The following is a 21,014-nucleotide window of genomic DNA, read 5'->3' as shown; positions in this document are numbered from 1 at the left end:
TTTAGGGGATGGTGATAGATAGAGGTTGAACAGTACAGGCTGGGATGTCCATAGTTCCTCATTGTACTAGATGGAGCCTGGCATAGTAAAAGAAAAAGAGCTTCTGGAATTGGGGCCCAAAGTGTTTTATCTCTGTACCACCCAGTTCCCATGGGAAACTCGCTAGAGTTAAAAGAATTTAAATTCTCACTTGGCTTTTAATATTTTAATGAAGGCCCATGTTTTTGATAGCATGAGTTTAAAATATGTTTAGTATAAAATTTTGTTGCTTTATTTATAGCATTTAAATATTTAGACAAATGGTGTGCAGGCCTCTATTTGTGTTCTTGCCTGGGCCCTGCAAATGAGGAAAGGGCCTGCATTCGCTGCAATAGCTATTTTATCTGCACTCTATCAATATACCTGTTTTCTCTTCTGTGGTTTCCTAATACTTTGTACGTTCTTCTGTTATTACATTTTCATGTGGTGTGTTAGTTATTCTTCTTCATGGGTTTCTCCTTCATTGGGCTATGAGTTACATCTGAGAAAGTGTTCTTTTCATTACTCTCCTTTCTCTGTCCACATTCACGGCATCACAGAAAAATTATGACCAATATTGAAACTTGGACTCAGAGAATTTCTTCAGTCTTTATCTTTTTGAATCTCTTCGTCCAAACATTTCCTCATTTTCCAATGCTCTTGACTTCACATGTTCCCTTGCCCTTCTTATTTTATTCAGTTTAGAGTCCATAAACTTATTCTGGAATGTTCACTTTACTACTGATGTAAAAATAGAATAGTGGGTTTCTTCTTTAAGTTATTTCCAAGCTCTATACTCCACAATGGGAATAAATCCCTGTCAGACCAAGGCCTTTAAGACATAGCGGGGTTAAATCCTTAGCCACAGTGTAGTTCTGCAGAGGGAGACTACACAAGGCATACAAGGATCATGCTCAGAAGGATTACAGCAACAATGTAGCCACCAACAAGATTTAGCCTTATATGCTACACACTGCACTGCATAGTTTATATTAACTATGTGATGTACTATTCACAGTTACCCTGCAAAGTAGGAATCATTGCTTCTCCATTGAAGTTGAGGATATAGACATATAGAGATAAACTAACTCCTAACTTTACATAGTTTATGAGTAACATATCTAGGATTCAGACTTAGGTATATATTCCTTAAACCCTGATGCTTTCTTCCATATTGCACTTTCTTATAGTCATCTTTCTGTGGTCACCATCTACCAACTGCTTAATACGTGATTTTGGTCAATAAATGTCTGTTAAATTCAGGAATAAACAAATTAAAGAGAGAGATGGATGGAGGGATAGAGGCGTGGGTGGATGAATAGATACTTAGGAATAATCATAAAACAAAAGTCATGTGTAGAGGCTTAAAGTTTACACCAGATAATAAAGGTCCTTAATGCAAATGTAGGTCAAAATCTACCAAACAGCAAGTAGAAACATTTAAATTTCTGTATTAGTTAATATAAGTAATACCTTCCCTCCTGGAAATCATTCAAAATAGAGATAATTACAGCAGATGCTTTAAAACTCTTGTGTGCCTAACACCAATCTAGGGTATTTCTTTAAAATGCAGATCCCTTGGTCCCACCTCCAGGCATGCTGCTGAGGTGGGGCTCAGGGGCATATATTTTAACAATCACATCAGATGAATCTGATGTAAAAATCCATGAACTACACTTTGAGAATCTGTTACTGTAAGAAAGTAACCAAGATATTTTTTCTCCCCCTATCCTCAGAAAGAAGAAGAAAAGAAAAATTTAATTCCTAATAGAGTCTTTCCTAGAATGATCCACTTATAGTGCTTTGGTCCATGTCTCAATCTCAATTTCAGGAGTCTCATGGGGGGGGTCTTAAGCCACTCACGTGGGGCTGTTCATGGCCCACAGATCGGTGTCACCGCAGGTCGGTAGCTCTCTGACTTCACTCCATGGCACTTCTCACCAGGTGGCAGCAAAAAGGACTCCAAGGTGCCTCTCACTTTGCTGGTCTCAAGCTTTCCTCTCTAACCTGAACTTCCCTTCCTCTTTTTCTCCTTTCCACCCTTTTTTTAACTTTAGTATCTTTTATCTAGTCTGGGAGCAGAAAAATCCTCTCTACGAGTTTTCATTTGAATCTATTTGTTGGATCAGCCAGTGGTTTTTGAAATCAATAGACAAGTATTTGCAGTCTTTGATTTCTGATTCAACAGTGGATTACTAGTTTTACAGTCTAGGAGAGGGGAAAACACTTAGCACAAGTGAAGGGGCTTACTGAGGGGCAAGGAAACCTCTTAAATAAAACTTAAAAGTAGCCAAACAAAGGACACTCTGAGTCCATAGAAAATAACTTGATAGCTACTCTCATGCCTTGGCTTACAAAGAAGAATCTGACAGTATGAATAGAAAACGCAGCACACTTTTTAAATGAAGACAGTAAAAAGTGATGACTCACTGCCTATTGGTGAGATGGCTAAAGTTTCCTCCAAAATATTCAGACATGGAGACCAAAGTAAGATACATTGAATAGTGTCTTGATTGTTTTAAATGAGAAATAGCTATCAAAACTTCTGCTAAGTAACTTGTAAAGTTTTTGAAAGTTTCTTTCTTCCGTAATACTCCTGAATGAGCATGCATAGATCCCATGGAAGAAGGATATTATGAACTTCTGTTTAAACGTGATATATGAAATACTTGTTTACTTCTATTGCCTTCCAAACTCCCTTAAATTGAGGAATAGGGTTTCAAAGGGAATATATTCCAAGAAAAAAAGAAAATAAGCAACAACAGCAGCATTATTGAAGCTGAAAAGCACATGGAAAGGTATTAGCTGACTTGGCAAAATAAAGAAATCCTGAAACCCAGGCTGATAGTGGAGAAAAGCCCAGTGATAAGATGACTTACTCTCGAAAGGTTCAATCATGATGCACACCAAACAGCTCCAAAGGAGCCAATGAAGTTGAAAGCTCTTCTTCACACGGATCTCCTCCTATCAACCACACAGGAAAGAAGTAAGCTATCTGTATTCCAGCAGAAAGCTGGCAGCTTACACTTTGGAGATAATGAACCCAAGGAACCGAATCCAGAGAAACCAAGTGCTCTAGGCCCTGGAAGCAACACTGAAACAGGGAGGGTTCATCGAAGGACTAGATTCCAACCCACGAGACTCATGGCCCTGTCTCGATTTTGCTCTCAGGATGTTGGCAAGGTTCTCTGACTCAAGCACGAGACTGGAGAATTCTCTCAGAGGAATTTACCATCCCGGGGGGAAAAGAATCTATAGATTTTGAAAGTCAGACATCATCCAACAATTTTAGGAGAGATTTTTCAAATTGAAGTGCCACCTGCTACTGAGAAAACCTTTCCGTATACTGAGAGGTTCCAATTAGATTTTCAGTACTTCATTCTTAATGTATTAGACAATCAAGGATTGCCAGATACTTGAGAAAAGCTGTGGCATGAAATACAGAAACCAAAACAAGCAAAAAAGGGGAATTAGAAGTAAACAGAGACAAGTCAAAACAAGAATAAAAGAACTTCACTAATGAAAAAAATTATAAGGAATATCCAGTGATATCTGACATATCCTTGAAAGAAAATTTAGATATTTGAAAAATGAAAATCTAAAGAACAGACAACAGTTATTGTATCTAAAACATAAAATGCTAAGGTAGTAGACGACGTTGACATCTCAACATAATGCAAGGTTAGTAGAGAATATCTAAGTTTCAATAAAATTCCCCCACACAGTGCTAGTATATTGTATAAGAATATGGGCAAATAGGGGCCAGCCCAGTGGCGCAGTGGTTAAGTTTGCACGTTCTGCTTCAGCGGCCCAGGGTTTGCCAGTTCAGATCCCTGGTGCGGACACAGCACCACTTGGCATGCCATGCTGTGGCAGGCGTCCCACATAGAAAGTAGAGGAAGATGGGCATGGATGTTAGCTAAGGGCCAGTCTTCCTCAGCAAAAAGAGTTGAGGATCGGCAGCAGATGTTAGCTCAGGGCTAATCTTCCTCAAAAAAAAAAAAAAAGAATATGGGCAACTAGAAGAACTAAATTAGCATTTAATTATAGCTAAATTAACTGAGATTGGTTACTTCTGTGGAGTGGGAATCAAGGACTGGAAAGGGAGTGGAGGAGCAGGGAACTGCTGGATTTTTTTAATAAACTCTAAAACTATTTAATTTTTAGAACTATTTCTGTGTATTATTTGATAATACATAATGTTACCTTATAAAAATATTTTATTTTTATCCAGAATATTAAAAATCTTTATAACGTGTTTATTTTCTGATAAATGAAAAAAGTGTAGCATCTGTTCATGTTATTGTAGCTCCTATTCTTACTGCAGAACTGGAATCTATAGATTCTGACCAGGATACTAAAGATGGCAAAATTGTATATGGGAAGCATGTAGTCCTGAGAATTACTGAGCTTTAAAGCAACTGAGCTATCTGTTTCAAATGCCACATAATAACGATGTATGTGCAATTTTAAAATGCATAGTCAGAGCCTGCTGTCTGTAACAGGAACATGACTGTGCAGTACACATTAAATATATGTTGTTCTTTATTTTATGTTAAAGACGTATAGATACAAAGAAAAGAACATTCATTCTTTAAAAAATTAGAATTCTAAATAAATCACACACATCAAAAGAAAAACAGGCAAAATTTAGTTTGCTGGCATTGCTCTCATGACAGGCTCTTGGAGTCTTCCGGTAGACTATTAAAACATTTATTATATGCAGATTTCCAAGAACGTACAAACAAACCACAGCAATTCGTTTTCCCCTTTAGGACAGAGCAAGCTCTGAAGAACGTATTTTGTCTGTTTGTGTTTCTATGCATTCTAGATTTAGGACTGAGGATGAAAAAACTGATTTAAAAGTGATTTTCTGTGCTTCATGGAGCTTGCTGATAAATTCCCATAATAAATTTCTTCCTTTGGTTAATAAAAATGTGTCTATGGCCTTTAAGAAAATAGGGTCTTTTCTCTTTCAAAGATTTTATTGCCCACTTTCATCAGAAGTAAATAGTCAGCATCAACAATTTAGAATTGTGGCGAAGAAGAAAAAAATCATAAAAATAACTCTCAATGTTTAATGGAGTAAATACTTTATGAATGATTTTTAAATGAATACTGACCGTGCTTAAAGAACTTTATAGCTTACAATAAATAATCATATATTATCTCGCTTGATCCTATCAAAATCATGTGGTGGGAAAGGCAGTCATTTTACTACGAAAGAAACTTAGGTTCTATGAAAGTTCTAGAAATTACTCAACGAACAGGAAGCAGGACCAGTCCCAAATTTATAACTTCTCACTCCAACTCTAGTACTTGTTGCTCTGAATTCTCTTTCTCTTCATGAGGACAGATATTAATGGAATAATGATGCTTTATCTGAATAAGAGCAAGGGGGTCTGAGTTATTTATTTATTTTTTTGTGAGGAGGATTGGCCCTGAGCTAACATATGTTCCCAATCTTTCTCTATTTTATGTGGCTTGACAAGTGGTGCTAGGTCCGCACCTGGGATCCGGGCCTGTGAACCCCGGGCCACCAAAGTGGAGTGCGCAAACTTAACCACTACGCCACCGAGCATGCCCCTGGGGGTCTGACTTTTAAGCCGACAATATGAACAGCCGCCTACTCGTCGTCAAAAGCTCAGTTTAATTATTTGGGTCACATGAAGTGCACTGTCCTGGTTATATGTGACTTTTTATCAGGGAACTCCTCCTGAATTCTTTGTCTTTCAACTGGTAACTGAGACATAGCAATGAGGATAAAATAATGACAGCGACAATAATGATGATGATTTTGGTAGTTAATGATCACTTAGAATATGATAGGCTGTAAGTGCTGTATGTATTTTAACTTAATCTTCGTTACAATCTTATGAGATTGACACCAGAATTATACTCATTTTACAGGTGAGGAAAATGAAGACCAGGGGTTGGGTTGCTTACATAAAGACAGGCAGCAAAAAATGGAGGAGCTGTGCAATCTTGGCTACAAAAATAATCTCTGCTTAAAACCTCCAGTTATGTCTTTGTAACACTGTCTCTTTTGCAACCTCTGTGGGCAAGTAAATAAATTTGTTTCAGGATTTAGAAACTACTATCCCTCCTGAAGCCTATATTACATTTCTAGAAAGACCTTTTCGTTAAGCTCGCAGTTCCTGTGTTACCCAGTAAAATCCTGAACGAACAGCACCAAGTTAGGCAATATTTTTTATACCCATTTGAATGCCTCATTAGGTGATACCATTTGTCCAAATGAGAACTGTGAATTATTCAATGAGCAGGATCAGAGGTGGGCACTGGTTAGTCAGGAAGCAATTCTGAGCTTGGAGCTACCCACAAGATTCTGGACTTGAGTATATAAGGGCACACGCCTCAACAGCAATTGCTGTCAGGCACGAGACAATGGAGTGGGCAAAGATCATCACCTGGGGCCAGCTTTGGAAACCAGCTTTGCCGACCTCAAGACTCAGCATCCACTTTAAAAGCAGAAACACTCTTCTCATCTCCACATCCCCAGATGCCAGCCTGGAGGAAAGCCAGAAAGGCACTAGAAAATTGAATCTCAGTTAAGACGGAGAAATTTTCCTATTTGTGACTGAATATCATATAAAAGAAACTATCTAAATTACCAATTTTGAACATAATAATACTGAAAATTGAATCTCCACTCCCGTTAGTCATCTTGTGAAAACTTGAGAAAAAGACTCTATTAGTGCAAGCAAAACGAAGCTCTTAGATTTTCACTGAACACTGAAAGCGTAGCTTGAATAAATTTGTTTAAATATTTATAAACCACGTGGGGCCAGTTGATGATGGCTGACATTGAACTATGCTTCTGTCATCTTCCAAATTGGGAATCTCCTCGTCTGGGCCCAGCCCTTGGTCACCTGTCCTAGTCTGTGTGTATGTCCCTCCCTCACTTACTTTGCCTCCTTCTGTCATAAACTGAGGTTTCGCTCAAGGTATAAATTTGGGCTCACACCTCCTCTTCCTCTCCTGTTCCTCCTCTTTCCTCTTTTCTTTCCAGGTTAGTTAATTTTATGGCTGTCACAGAAATTACAGTCACAAAAGAAAATCCTGCAGGGACTGTTTTTTATTGGGAAAAGAAATAGCTGAAGATGAGCAGCGAGTAATTGTGAGGTGAATGACAGAAGAGGAAAAGTAAAGTTTCTGCAATGCAATCTCAGCGGAACCAGAGACAAAAATGCTGGGGCCTGCGATGCTGAAGAGAGGTTGGGGGGTGGGTCAGGGGTCCTGCTAGACGGTATTGTCCTCCAACGTGAAAGTTTAGTAAATAGAGTAAAGGTGAAGGTTTCCTCTTTAGTTAAAGGCAAGCCAAATGTGTGAATAAAAGGCTGCTCAAGGGGCTGGCCCCGTGGCCGAGTGGTTAAGTTCGCGCGCTCCGCTGCAGGCGGCCCAGTGTTTCGTTCGTTCGAATCCTGGGTGCGGACATGGCACTGCTCGTCAGACCACGCTGAGGCAGCGTCCCACATGCCACAACTAGAAGGACCCACAACGAAGAATACAACTATGTACTGAGGGGCTTTGGGGAGAAAAAGGAACAGATAAAATCTTTTAAAAAAAAAAAAGGCTGCTCAATATATTTCCCATGAAGTTTTTCAAACGATTCTGCAGTGTGGAGCACTCACTGCTGTGACAGAGTCTCTTCTAAGCAGCCAGCTTCAGTTACCTTAGGCTTTCATAAATGTATGCGTATATGCACGTCAGGAGAGCTGGTTCATTTTATCCCACAAATATTTTTACTGAATAAATCCAATTTACTGGGATATCTTTTTCAGCCAGTTATAGATAGTGTCTGAGTAACTCCCTGCTCTGGGTCCTGCATGTCTGGAGCTGTTTCAGGTGCTCTGCCAGCCTGCTTCTGCTCCTCAAGAGTAAGTATAAGTGACCAGATGTACACATTACACGCTCCTGGTTGGAGCCTGTTAAGGAAAGATTGCATGGGACATATGAGAAGACAGAAGCTAATTTTATTCTGTTACTATTGCCAGTCAGGGGAAGACAGTGCAGACCAACTCTGAACACCCAGTGATCAGTGCTACCCAGAGATAAAGAGCTGGAGAGCTTTGAAGAGCTAGGCTGGGGCAGTGGGAGGAGGGGGTTCCAGGCCATGAAGGATAATTGGCCTTACCCAGAGGAAAGGTAAACTTCCTCTCATCTTCATGACAGGAGGTAGTTTTATAACTTGGAACAAGACAAGCCCCTTGTTATGTTCCTACCCTCCCACAGAAAGTGGGACAAGGGTGCCATCCTCCTTTTTTTTTTACACCTAAATTTCCATTTTATTCATTAATAAGGAGGAGCGTTGAGTATCTTTTACATAGCTATTGGTCATTTCTACTTCTTCTTTTTTATTTTAAATTATTTTTTAATTATTATTTTTTTTTTAATTTTTATTTTTTTCGGATGTACATCATATTTCAAATTCTGGATACATTACATCATGCTCACCACCCGAACACTAATTATAGTGCATCCCCTCACATGTGACCCTAATCACCCCTTTTGCCCTCCCCCCTCCCCCCTTCCCCAATGGTAACCACCAGTCCAATCTCCAATGCTATGCGTTTTTGTTTTTTGTCGTTTTTATCTTCTACTTATAAGTGAGATCATATGGTATTTGACTTTCTCCCTCTGACTTATTTCACTCAGCAAAATACCCTCAACATCCATCCATGTTGTCACAAATGGCTGGATCTCGTCATTTCTTATGGCTGAGTAGTAGTCCATCGTGTATAAATACCACATCTTCTTTATCCATTCGTCCCTTGATGGGCACCTAGGTTGCTTCCAAGTCTTGGTTATTGTGTATAATGCCGCAATGAACATAGGGGTGCAAGTATCTTTATGCCTTTGTGTTTTCAAGTTCTTTGGATAAATACCCAGCAGTGGAATAGCTGGATCATATGGTACATCTATCCTTAATTTTCTGAGGATATTCCAAACTGCTTTCCAACGAAAGACCCCGAATAGCCAAAGGATTCCTGAGAAAAAAGAACAAAGCTGGAGGTATCACACTCCCTGATTTCAAATTATACTACAAAGCCATAGTAACCAAAACAGCATGGTACTGGCACAAAAACAGACACACAGATCAATGGAACAAAATTAAGAGCCCAGAAGTAAACCCACACGTTTATGGACAGCTAATATTCGACAAGGGAGCCAAGAGCATACGATGGAGAAAGGGGAGTCTCTTCAATAAATGGTGTTGGGAAAACTGGATAGCCACATGCAAAAGAATGAAAGTAGACCATTCCCTTACACCATGCACAAAAATCAACTCAAAACGGATTAAAGACTTGAATGTAAGACCCGAAACCATGAGTCTTCTAGAAGAAAGCATAGGCAGTATGCTCTATGACATTGGTCTGAGCAGCATATTTTCAAGTCCCATGTCTGACCGGGCAAGGGAAACAAGAGAAAAAATGAACAAATGGGACTACATCAAACTAAAAAGTTTCTGCACAGCAAAGGAAACCATCAACAAAATGAAGACAACCTAACAATTGGGAGAAGATATCTGCAAACCACATATCATATAAGGGGTTACTATCCAAAATATATAAAGAACTCATACAGCTCAACAACAAAAAAACCAACAATCCAATTAGAAAATGGTCAAAAGATCTGAACAGAGATTTCTCCAAAGAAGATATACAGATGGCCAACAGGCATATGAAAAGATGCTCAACATCATTAGCTATCAGGGAAATGCAAATAAAAACTACAATGAGGTATCGCCTCACTCCAGTCAGATGGCTGTAATTAACAAGACAGGAAACAACAAATGTTGGAGAGGGTGTGGAGAGAAGGGAACCCTTGTTCACTGCTGGTGGCAGTGCAAACTGGTGCAGCCACTATGGAGCGCCATCCTCCTTGATGATTACACTTCAAATAGATGGCTCCCAGGTGCTGGAGAAATTTGTCCCTGGTTGTAAAACTAACTGGCAAGAGCCTAGGAGAGGATTTACTCACCTTTCAAAGGGGCAGAGAAAAGGTTTACAGTGACAAGTTTTCTAAGTAAATGCTCTAAGAAAAGGGAGTCAGGGGCCTGGAGTCAGGAAGAAATTTGTCTGAAGTTTAGTCAAGCTGTTAAGGCTTCACTAACAAGTGAGATGTGTGTGTTTGTGTTCAGTATAGATTCCACGTGAATTGTGTTAGATTCTAAATGATCACCAGCGTAATGCGGGCTGAATTGTAAAGCTGTTACACTTGAACTTATCCACAGTTTTTCAGTATATAATGTTACATAAATTTAGAGTTGATAATATCTAGAGTTCTAGGATTTTCCATGTTCCCGTCTGGAGTAAACTGCATTTATATTTCTAGCAAAATCTGTTAATTAAGTGTTCAGAGTTAAAAAAAGAAAAAAAAAACTTTTGGAACTTTTCTAAAATATAAAAAATGTTAGTAACTTTTAACAATATACCTAAGGGATGAAAGACAACTTTGGTATGTAGGCATACTCCTTGTTAGGAAAGCAAGTCCGCTATTCCCTTAAAAATTAAGGTCACGTCCTTCTTTGCTCAAGAGTAAATGAAATGACATAAGATGAATAATGTATGCATTATAAGACCAAAATTTTCTCCATTTTTACCCCATTATTAATACATAAAACCTATTGATAATCATGTTAGTGTATTTAAAGAAATAGTAAATTTGAAAACAAAAGACAGAAACTTCTGGATCATAACGTACCTGCAAAATTATCTTATCAGGAATATCATCGTGAATACTTTCATGCCCTTTTGAGATAAGATAGCATCAAATGAGATATTATTCAGTTTTTACTTTAATCCTAACACTCTTGTGATATAAAAAAACAAAACAAGCAAAATGAAACTATTAAAAAATCTCTTTCTCTTTTCGCTTAATGTTTAAGTGAAGCGAAATGTACGTTTATTTTAACTTAGCAAAAGGGCAGATGCTTTTCATTCACATATTAAATGAGGCAATTGTTTAGAGAAGTGACCATAAATTCTGTGATGAAAGTAAAAGTAAATTATTCTTAGTCATACAGAACAATGAGACAATTTCATCAATTATCTCATGCATTCACAAATTGAAAATATTCAGTTTATATATGGTTCCTTTTGTATTTTCCTTTCAATATGTTCAGTTTATGCTCAGATTACTCTTATTTCTATCATACTTTTCTGTGCCTTTTTTTCTTTGACAAGTAATTCTGAGCTGTCTTTAACAGAGGAGACAGATTGATAACATTCTTTAGTTTAAGGTACATCTAAGTCTCTAAGAACATCTCTCTTTCTCTAGATAAATATGCCACTGTTAACGTATACTTTATAATGTCACTTCTCTTAAGAGAAAGGGTATTGAAAAAGAAAACCTATTGGATTCAAAAGTAATACGGTAGTCCCCCTTATCCAACAGGGTTGCATTCCAAGACCCCCAGTGGATGCTTGAAACCACAGATATTACTGAACCCTATATATAGCATGTTTTTCTTCTATATATACATACTTATAATAAAGTTTAGTTTATAAATTAAGCACAATAAGAGATTAACAATAACCAATAATAAAATAGAAAAATTATAACAATTTACTGTAAGTATGTGAATATGGTCTCTCTCTCTTGAAATACCTTATTCTAGTGTACTCACCCTTCTTCTTATGTTGATGTGAGATGCTACAGAGCCTACATGATGAGATGAAGTGAAGTGAATGAAGTAGGCATTGTGAGGTATTGTAGGCTACTATTGACCTTCTGACAATAAGTCAGAAGGAGTATCATCGAGCCATGACAATGTGGATGGTTGGATGTCAAGAGCAGATAATGTCAATGGTTGGGGGTCCAACTAAGGGATGGTTCACGTCTTGGTTGGGTCAAAGCAGAATGATGCAAGATTTCAACAAGCTCCTCAGAACCATGCTCAATTTAAAACATAAATTTTTATTTCTGGAATTTTCCACTTAATATTTTTGGACTGTGATTGGCCCATGGGTAACTGAAACCATGGAAAGGGAAACCATGAATAAGGGGGACTATTCTACATGTATAAAAAGATGTATGCAAAATAAAGGAGTCAATAAAGCAACACTGTATATTCTGGTGTCCTCAGGAAGCTCATAATGGGAACTCTAAACCATTTCCTTCCAAGTAGACTGTTGATTTATGGGACTCAGGAAAAACATTCTTAACTGAGCCCAGAGTCTTCATTCTAGAAACTGAATATCTACTTTAATCCATCATAAAAATCCCATTTCTATTTCAAATTAACTAGAGATTCTGCCAGTTACCTGGTGAGTCTAGAGGGCCTCCTCAAGGAAGTCATCAGTATTGACAAGTGTAGGGCTGAAACTGATGGCAATTCATGGAAATCATTGATATGTATTACTGCAAACATCCACAATAACTTATCGTTTATATCTTTAAGTTTGCTTTGACAAATAAAGAGGGTATATGATTTTACTGACCTGAATACTCAACAACTCTGTTGTTTTAGAACGTTGTCGTGTTAGGATGTTATATATACTGTATTCGTCACGTAATTTTCATTGCAAGCGTTTCTGAGGGAAAACTCTAACTTAGAAGAATTGGATCAAAATTTAAACTACACGTTACAGTTGGCCCTTTCCATCCTAAATCTCTAGAAGGATAGAAAAGTCATGTTTAAATTAATTGATCTATAATCAGGTAAATACCTAAAAGTAGGAGAATAATTACAAGTGCACTTTGAAAGATACTAGGCCATGAGATCTGATTGAAGAAAGGACCACAGCACAAAATATTTCCAGAGAAAGCAGTGAGGAAAGGTAGGTACCCCTCTTGGTGCAAGAGAAGTGTGGAGGTGTTAGATGCTGAGAGCATGAAGACTCTGGGGCAAATCTGCCTCCACATTCTACTCCTAGGGCAGCAAAGGAGACATTGGCGCCAAGTCAGAGGCAGAATAGTGCCCTGTGGACTTGAGGAGGATTGGGAAAAAACATATCCATTGCTAAGTTTTGTCCTTTGTGTTTTCACATGTTTTAGAATCAGCTCACCAATTAATAATTTAAAAAAAAGAACTATTGGAATTTTGGTTACTTTGCATTGATCTAAAGATAAATTTAGGGGGAACTAACATATTCAAAATATTGAATCTTCTCATTCATTAACATGATGCATCCCTACATTTATGTGGGCCCTTTAATTTCTTTCCATAGTGTTTTGGAGTTTTCACATCATCGACTGGATTTATTCCTCAGTTCCTGGTATTTTTGATGAACCCGCGATGGTTCTTCAAATTTAATTTTTTTGTTGTTGTTGCTGGTTTTTAAAAATAGAATTGATAAAAACTCGATGATTTGTGCAATGGTCATTTTCCTGCGAACTTGCTAAATTGATTTATGAATTCTAAGAATTTACAAGTGGATTCATTTGAACATTGCTCAAAAATAAGTATTTCCAATTCTTGTTCCTTTATTTCTTTCCCTGGCCTTATTGTACTGCCCACATGGGTGGAACGTTGAATAGAAGTGACAATGTTTGGACTTTTGCTTATATGTTTATGAGAGATTAGGCTTTAATTTTTCTTTCTTTTAAAGTCCTTGTCATGTTTATTCTGACTTCCTAATATAAGGTTAGGACCATTATCTGTCTTTCTACTCTCCAAATATTTTGTGTATAATTGGAATTATTTTGTCTTTAAATATTTGGAACAATCTGTGAAATAAATACCGTTAGTATACCCACATTAAAAATGAGGAAACTGAGACATTGAATATTTTTTAAAAATTGCTCCAAATTACAAAGCATAAGAACCCTCACTTGCTGCTATGGGACTTTTAAACCAGTCCGACAGCGCTCTTGGAGTGTACATTCTATGTGTTCACACAATCCATGACTTAGCAATTTCATGAGATGCCCAATCTAACTAATTTATTCAAAGAAATACACATTCAAAAAAGTAAAATTATATTTTTCTCCTACACTATTAGCAAAATATTTGAAAAAGGATACCCTTACAATCTATAACTGGAAATACTAATACCAACTTGTTGGAATAACATTTGCCATATCAGTAGAAATTAAATATACACATACCCTTAACTCAATATTTCCATTTTTTAAAATTTGTCATATAGATACCATTTGTACATGAATAAAAAGGCATTTGTAAATTGCAATATTGTTCACATTAGCAAAATATGTTCTATAGAAGACTAGTTACATAATTATTTTATGTGCCTAAATCAAATAGTATGTATCCCTTGAAATGATATACTACGTTCACATTTATCACGTACATGACATTATGTATGAACGGAAAAAGCTAGTTACAGAAATAATATAATGTATACAGAGAAAGGACGGGAAAAGATACCATGGGTTTTTGTAGGGAGTAGAATGAATAGGTTCTACTATATCAGATGTGTCAATATATTGTAAACACTTTACTTTTAATAATTTGCCATTCAAAATGCCAAACATATGAACTTTTGCACCTACTCAAGGATGGAGAGAGGAAAAGAAGAAGAAAGAAAAATCTACACAAATGGTTGAATACGGATCCCTTTCCTTTGCAGCAAATGCATTATTTGGTTTGATGTTGGTGTAAACGCCTAAAGACTGTTCCCTGAGCGCACTGAATGGTGTGGTATTCCAGCCGAGAGTTGTCTTCTGTTTTGTGAGCAGAAGTTGTTAATGCCTGCGAATTGATGCTATTCTCCAGTCTCGGGTTATAAAGGGAAAGCAGATGTTCATGTGCAACTAACCCAAACACAGTGAGAAAGGCTACAGACATTTTCCCATTTCAATTACCATAATTTAATGTCTAGAATACATGCCCCAAAACTTTTTGTGTCAGAGGATCAGCACATCCCCTGTAATGCAAAGCAAGCCCCCAAACTCTTCTGTATGCATTGCTCATTTTCAGAGACAAAATCATTACACTGACTATGGGTTCAAAATGTTCGGAAATGCTTTTGTTGGTATATTTTCAAAGATTACAAAGGTTTGTTACCCAGTAATTTGTATTATAGAGTCCTTATAAGAGTTGTTTTCTTTCTAACATTTTCAGACCGTGATTTTTTGCAATTGCTAATATTGAGCTGACTATGCTAGGCCATTTCTCAAGTGATTACAGTCACATCTTGTTACCTTATGCTTCTCTTTCCAGGAAGCTGTCATTAAATGGAAGAGGTACCTTCTTTTGGAGCATGTAAAATGATTGTCTTCTTAACTATGAGCATTTTAGTACAAAATGACAAATATTTGATTTTTCTAAAATAAATTAAACAAAAATATCATTTTACTAAAGGAGAAACAAATATTGATTACATTATGAGCACAAAATGTGAAAAACATGGAAATATTTGTAGCAGACTGTGCAAAAATGAAACGTAAAAATGAATCCATACATATGCACATCACAAGATATTACCAACAAAAATATGCATGCTTTAATCATTTCTTTGGTAAGTATTATGAAAAGTTTATATTTCTTCTTTTTTGTATCTGTATTTTATAAATGTTCTGTTAATTTGCATTAAGAAATATTCTAAGTACTTAAGGCAATACAGAAAATGTGCTTTGAAATAAAATTTAAAGAAACATAAAACCTAGGCAATACTTTGATGTTCCTTCTCTAACACCTCAAACTATAAAATTGCTCATATTTGAAAAATATATTCATTTATTTTCATAAACATATTCCTGTATTCATATAATATATGCATTGCAAGGGAAGAGCAACAGAAAAACTCTCATCACCATGAGAAAGAAATTATTTGGATTTTGGTCTATTTCTTTTATGTAGTTTTTGGTTTTTTAAATTTATTTCTTGGTCTTCGGAAAATCTAAGACGATTTTAGCGAGAAATGCATTCATAGGGAAAATAATTGAACGTTACAAATGTGAAAAATAAGTCTTCTCTCTCTGACCTTACGTTCCTTAATTCCTCTCATAACAAACAGTGTTGCCTATCTGTACTGTATTCTTTCAGTAAGAGTCCACACGTGAACTTGCATACCATGCGTGTATGCATACGTGTGTGTGTGAGTTGAACGAGTATTTATATAAAGAGATAACATAAATCATGGCATTATATACACTGTCTTCTATTGTTCTTTATTCATGAAAAATTTAGCTTTTAATTTTTCCATTACTTAAAAAGAGATGTATTGTTTTTAACTGGTTGCATATTGTTCTATTGTGTGGTTCTAGAATAATTTACTTAATAGGTTCCATATTGTTAGAGATTTTGGTTATTCCTTTCCAGTATTTTACACTTCAAAGTTTGATCAAATGAATAGTTTCTGGGCATATATAGTGAGAATATTTATTGAATATATTCTCGAAGAGAAAATTTCTGAGAAAAAAGTACAAACATTAAAAAATTTTTGATATATAGTCGAAATTGTTCTTCATACATTTTAAACAATTTCTACCAATATATCACTGTGGTATTTCACATATCTATGTTAACAGAGTTTCTTTTTTATTATTTTAAAAATGTTTCAAATTAATTATGTTTTTAATTAGTACCTCTTTGACCTTATGAGGCTTATCATCTTTTCATTTCAGTAAAGATCATTTGTCTGTTTCTGGGCATGCGCATATGTATGCACGGAGGGAGTGAAGTGCTTATTTATGTTCTCTGCTCATTTTCCTATTAGATTGTTTGATTTATTTTTTCTCATGAGTTGTAAGAAATCTTTATGTACTAAGGAAATTAATCCTTTGTCAGTCATATTCCTTGTAAATATTTATTCCCAATTTTGTTATTCATTTGTCTTTTGACTTGGTTTATTTAATTGTGCCTGCATCCTCTTCAAAAGAAGAATTTATTGACCCAGCTGCTGCCAGGAGTGCTGTAGCTGAGAGAGTCTTCAGTGTCAGCCCCCTCCCAGACTGCCTCAGCTTCAGGTCATTTGCTCTGCAAGATGGGCCCTTCCAAAGCAGCCAATGTCGAATGCTTGATTCAGGTTGAGGTATAAAAAGCCCAGTATTTTTGCCCAATGTGAAACAACTCTGATGGGCCATTTTAGCTACAGAAACCCTCCTGGGATCAACTGAGGCTGCCATTGGGTTTGCACAGAAATTTAACTTTTCCCTCAGCCCTCTCTTGTTTCTCTCCTCTTCCTTCAGCAGATATTGACCCAAGGACACTCCTTAATAAACATTCTACACGGTAAATTCTGAATCAGAGTTTGCTTCTCCAAAAGCCTGATCTGTAATTTGTGCCACACATAAACACACACACACAGCATTTACAGATATAGTTGATAGATAGTTTATATTTTTCCTTAATCCTATATATGCCCCATCCAGAGCTAAGTTCAGTCCTCAAGAACTGTGTCCATATGTAATATTCTATTTATAATATATTTAATATTTATCTGTAAATATATAATACTAAATATATATCTTTAAATATTGTAAATTACACATTAATATAAATAATATAAATTATAAGTATATTATTTTTATTAAACATAGATTTATAAGCAAAATAGAATATCATTTTACACATTTTAAATTTTCTAAAAACAGTGTCAATGTACATCGACACAATGTTTTTCACTCAACATTTTCTTAGATTCAATTCTTTGGATAGAAATGGTCTAGCTCATTCATGTTACCTGTTCTAAGGTATTCCATCATATAAATATATTCACTCTCTTGCTGGTGGTCATTTAAGTGATTTTCTGTTTTTCACTATCAGGAGTATTTTTCCTCATGCATATGTGCATGAGTTTCTCTGCAGTATATATAACTAGGAGTGGAAATGCTTATTCATAAGAGATGGAAATCTTTAACGTTACTAGAGAATACCAAATTTCCAAAAAATGAGATTTCACAAATGTCCTAATTTTAAAAAAGTTTCTCCAAATAACTCCTTGCTCATCCATGAGATAGGCAGTTGGAGGGAAAAATCATCATGCATTAAACCAGATGCCAATTGCACATGGGGCGGAAGAGAACTTTGTGACATTAGTCCTGTCAAAGGCATACCTTCCTCCCAGTTCCCCAGGTAGGGAATCTGTAAGCCACATTTGGAGGCTTTAATTTAATTTATAATTAATCTTCAATGTTCACTGCTTATCAATCAACCTTCTTTTCTCTCTTAACCTCATAACTCTCTTGCTGTAATGAGTTTGAGGTTCTGGCCTATTTTTTATGAGCACCAATGTTAATGCTAAGTGTTAGAAAAAGCTTTCAGGCTATTTTGGCTCTCTTAGGGTCTTGGAATTCAAGGTATGTCTGCACTTGCTATCTTCAGTTAAAACCAGGGAGCAAAAGGACATCTCCAAAATGTGCTTTTTCAAATTTTACTTGTGAGAGGATGTGAAAACTGGGTTTTGCCTTTCCTCCCTGTTCCTCAGGCACTAAGCTTTACCTGGTCTTCATACTTTATCATTTCAGGGACAGCCCTTATTTGGTAGTCAAATGCACCAGGAAAAAGTACTTATGGTGTCTCTGCAGACTCTTTACTACACCATTCCTGCTTTCTCTGCCGTGAACAGCTCTTATGGAACTAAATCTCCTCTAACATCACAGCTCTTCCTCCCACTGTAATTAATAACCGTGAAAAATCTAATGTCTCTGCCTCATGGCTGATCCAACTGAAAGAGCTTTGGATTGTTCCTTAATGCAGATTCAGATCCTTCTACAAGCGAGCACATATATTTCTGTACAACCAGACGTCACCAAGCTTCTTCCGAGAAGGATTGGAAATGGTAGAGTAAGAGATGAGTTTGAATCTCGGCTCTACTACTTGGTGCTTGCGTACATTCAGATATGTTATCTTTAATTGAATAGTAAACTTTTGTTTGATTCAAAAATCTTTAAAATGAATTTAAAATAGCAAAATATATGAGGAGGGTATTTCAATTACTCAAATATTTCATTATTAACTAAAATAGCCATATTTAAATTGTTTACTTCTGCATCGAATTAATTATTTCGTTTTTGTTTTTCACTTATATGCATTGTAGACTGAATATCTATGTTAATATTCTCTGCTTTGTCATATCTCCTACCTACTTCTGTCTCTATACCATGTTGATTATGACACTACCAAGATGCTGTATTTCCAAGACACTTACGTCCTTATACTTCAGTGCTTCTCATATTGGGTCAATTTTTCTCCCACTAAATCCAGTAAGATTCTAGTGTCCAACATTTTGAAGATTCACCAGATAACTTTATTATACTTTCCATGGCTTATCTTGAAAAATAGCCTGTTTAAAAAAAATTTATTGTTGTATTTAAATAAGATTAGTGCCTACCGCTAGCCATTTCAAAGTGAGACAATGCATTTATGAATATATGATTTACCTCGATTTTTGGTAAAGCTTTTATGACTAATTCCACTTTGTTTTCAGATTAATTCCTCTCTTGTAGAAAATAAAAGATTCAGACAGGCAGCAGTATATTTATCCACATCGTTGGAAATAAATGCTCTTGAGAATGGAGGACAAGAAATATGCACAAACTTTTATAAAAGTGCATGGGGAATAAAAGTAAGAACATTTAAAAGAAAGCCACAGTTTGTCATCTAAATGAACTTTGAAATGAGGAGGGGAGCTAAGAGTTCATTACATTTGCAGGTAAATGCTCCAAGAGAAAGAATGTTTGTACAATACAGAATATGCTATGGACCATATTACCATTCCAGAGCGTATGTTCTTTGGAAGTAAGAGAACATAAACCCACTATATAGATGAAAATAGCAAAATATGGAATCACATGAGAGAAATACTCAACTTCTAAATTTTAACGGATCCATTATGAACCTGCAAATTGAGAATTAACACCTGTTCTGGATCATTATAACTAGTGAAGTGCCAAGTGGAGATTTGTTTATACGTGGGAAATGCTATTGTTCTTCAAGGTCAGCTGCTAATATGTGTCATTTACATAAATGTTTCTGTTAGCAGCCTCATATCAATTTAGAAAAAAAAAAAAAGGTAGAGTATGACTTATTTGCCAATTTTTTCCACTAGAATAAATTGGGAGAGTTATTTATCTAGAGTCACTGACCAAAAAAATTTCACAGCTGTGACTAGGATAATACTACCTTGGAACAAAGTGACAATAGATGGACAGATGATGCATAGTCTTCAGCCATGTTCCAGAGAAGTATATTGGGTGCTGATGGTGAAGACAGCAAGGGGGTTGAAAGAGTTGTCTCAGTACTTTCCAGGAAGGATCAGAGCCCATAAACCAGCCTTATTCATCCTTCTTCTCCGCTGTGGATCACATTCTCAAACTATAACACCCAGAATGAAGGTCCATAACCAATTTACTCCTAAATAGCAATGTGTCCACCATATATGCCAATGACAAGTTTGAGACACATGAAGGGATAAAAGAGATGGGAAGCAAAAAGTGAGTGAAAAAGGAAGGAAAGAGGTAGGTATGTTGGAGGCAGCTATACATTTCTTGTCTTTATATAATAAGTACCCAGAGGACCACTGTTCAGACAGGTACATGTTGATTATTTAAGATGCCAGTTAAGTAGAGAAAACATAAGAAGTAGTTCCCAGTCAGAAATAGTTTAATTCTATCAGTTAAAGAATCTCATGCATTTTTAGAGTTCTTTCAGTGAAGGGATACTTTGTTCCAATTAAATCTTAACTGTGTTGGAAAGGTTCTTCACTTCAAAGTAGCAATATTTGAGATCTTAAAAGTTATCTAGTTCAACTTGTAGCCAAAATCTGAACAAAGAGTCTTTCTTAGAGAAAGTTCAATGATTTTTGATGTAGAAAACACTGCAGCTGTAGAAATATTGCCCCTTATTGATGACAAGAAAGTAAAGAATTGTGGATAAACACTATATCCAATTTATTCTTTCAAACTGTTTTTAATATCTACCATGTGCAAGAAAACATCACAGACATCTTGAGTGATGTGCTCATATAAAATATGATCACTGATCTCAAAGAGGTAAAGTCTCATAGAGGAAAGTTTCAAAGTTGAAAGTCTAGGGAACATAAGAAACAGAAAAATTAATGGATAGA

This window comes from Equus asinus, chromosome 2 (genome assembly GCF_041296235.1).
Source record: "Equus asinus isolate D_3611 breed Donkey chromosome 2, EquAss-T2T_v2, whole genome shotgun sequence".
NCBI lineage: Eukaryota > Metazoa > Chordata > Mammalia > Perissodactyla > Equidae > Equus > Equus asinus.
The sequence above is the reverse complement of the archived record's forward strand: the minus strand, read 5'-3'. Positions refer to the sequence as shown.